The sequence below is a fragment of the Erithacus rubecula genome (assembly GCF_903797595.1).
Source record: "Erithacus rubecula genome assembly, chromosome: 20".
NCBI lineage: Eukaryota > Metazoa > Chordata > Aves > Passeriformes > Muscicapidae > Erithacus > Erithacus rubecula.
The window spans coordinates 6,310,766-6,312,999 of NC_136672.1; the positions used below are offsets into that span (position 1 = coordinate 6,310,766).

The 2,234-nt window shown below is 50.7% G+C and overlaps 1 long non-coding RNA gene across 1 annotated transcript; it reads right to left on the reverse strand.

Annotated features, from left to right (window-relative positions):
* Window positions 1-1,211: 1,211 nt before the first annotated feature.
* Window positions 1,212-2,234, reverse strand: LOC306810706. The gene is made up of 3 exons (XR_013776524.1): window positions 2,199-2,234; window positions 1,841-1,959; window positions 1,212-1,560 (listed from the first exon to the last, which is right to left on the reverse strand). It is a non-coding gene; the product is annotated as an uncharacterized lncRNA (long non-coding RNA).

Sequence of the window (2,234 nt, forward strand, 5' to 3'; positions counted from 1 at the left end):
ACAAGGAGTTTGCTGGTGAGACTGCTCCTTTCTCAGCCCTCTCCATCTCTTGAGGTGCCAGCAAGCAAAACCTTTGAAGAGATAAATGGAACAGAAGGGTGATATCCACATCTGGGCTTGCAGAAGGATCTGCCCCAGAGCTTGGCAATGTTTCTGCTGTGATGCCAGAGCTTGTGGGGGTGACTCTGGAGCATCTCTCCTCCACAAACCCACTCTGGTGCCATTACTGCCTTGGAGGCTTCCCTGAAGATTCAGCCCTGGCATGTTCTTCCATGAAGGAGCAGTGTAGAATTATGGAAAATGCTGAGTTGGAATGCACCCACAAGGATCATCAAAAACCAACTCCTGATCCTGCACAGGACACCCCAACAACCCTACACTGTGCCTGAGAGAATTGTCCAAGTGCTCCTGGAGCTCTGGCAGCTTTGGGGCTGTGACCACTGCCCTGGAGAAACTTCCTACCCTTGGGACCATCTCTGGGTGATCCATGTCTGGAGAGCAAGGGAGGTTCTGCAGCATCAATTATTTATTTAGTTTGTGATGAGAAGTGATGAGAAGCAGGGTGTGAGATATACCTAAAAAATGGAATCTGTGCAAACAAGAAAGGAAATTGCAGCAGCTGTGGAGCAAAGCTCCTGTGCCCAAACACTTCCCTGGAGGAAGGTGTGCTGCACACTGTGCCCTGATGCCATTGTTTGGGTGCAGAGCAGCTGGAGGAGCAAACAGCACCAGCCCTAAGAGCCTGCAGAGTTGTGCAGTCTGATCTGCAGCTCTCCTGAGCCATGACTTTCCCAGCAGCACTGGGCAGTGGGAAGCACAGCCTGGCATTGTGCTCAAGGCACTGAGAGCCCAGCAAAGTCTGCTTGAACTGTAAGAGGAACATGGAAAGTGCCACTTCACCAGCAGATAAAGCCCTGCCAGTGCTGCCTCCTCAAAACTCTCCTTGGGACTTATTCTCATTTCCTTCACCTTCTTTTGTCTGATTTCACCTCACACTGCTTGCAGAGCCCAGCTCACAAAACAAGAACAGCCCAAGTGCTGCTGCTGTCAGTGCAGAACATTGCTGGTGGCTCAGCAAAGCTTTGATAAAGTCTCTTCAACCCTCCACAAAGTCTCCTCAGTGCTTCCTTTTGAAGGTTTCTGACCCATTTTTGTAATTTCCAGGCTGAGTGAAGTGAGGAACCCTCTCTAAGCTGAGAGGGGCTCCAGTGCCTCTGGCCCTTCTGAGGAACCAGGTCATTTGGATTTTGAGAGACCATTTCAGGCCATTTTGCAGGCTTTCCAAAGAGGTTCTGACCAGCAGAGCCCTGAGCTTCCTGCAAAGCAGGATGGCAGCAGAGCCTGGACTGGAAGGGTGTGAAGAGCTGTGACTTGCCAGGCTGAGCAGCCCCACAGGGATCATGGTGACAACTCCACCTGTCCCTGTTTCCAGAGCTGACACCCACCTCTGCTCACAGCTTGCTGCACTTCAGCTGCAGCTTTGGCCCAGAGGTGACATTTGGGGCTTTATTGCAGATGCAATATTGCAGGTTGCTATGGTGAAATGACCTTCTGAGCAGCCTGGAAAGTTCAGAGAACCATTCCAAATGCTTGCAAAAGCCAGTCATTGACTTGCTGTGCCCAGCTGATGGCAGGTCATCACCCAAAAAGCAGCAAAGCTGTTTTTTCACCCCCTCTACATGAAACCTTCATTCTGTGCTGGTTCTCTAGTGCTGGTACTGCCACTCAGATGGTGCTGGGATGTTCCTGGTGCCTTCCTTCCCTCTGGAAAAGTCCTTCCTCGTTTTCTCATCCCACATGTGGAAATCTGCACAGCCCTGAGCGAGGCAAGGATGGGTACCTTGTGTCTGGTGCTGAGTTTGCAAGGTGGGGGGCTGGTGCTGCACCCCCTGAACCTCTGAGCATCCATCCTTCCTCCCTCCTTCCTTCCTTCTCAGGGGAAATGAGACACAAGCACATCTGCAAAGGGCAGAAGAGCTTTTTTAGCTCCCTAGCACCCACACAGTGTTTATTTGCAAGTGAGTCAACCGGACTCTAATGGGTTTGTGGATGCTGCACAATTCACCTCTCTCTTATCTCAGGGATTTTCATTACCTTTTGGGCAATTTTGACAAGGATTCAATTTTCCCCACCTACACACACATCCTGCTGTTCTCTCATTGAACACATCAATTAGCAGCCAAAAAAGTCCTCAGCACCTTTTTTCCCCTGGATTCAGCTTCCCCCATCAGCCT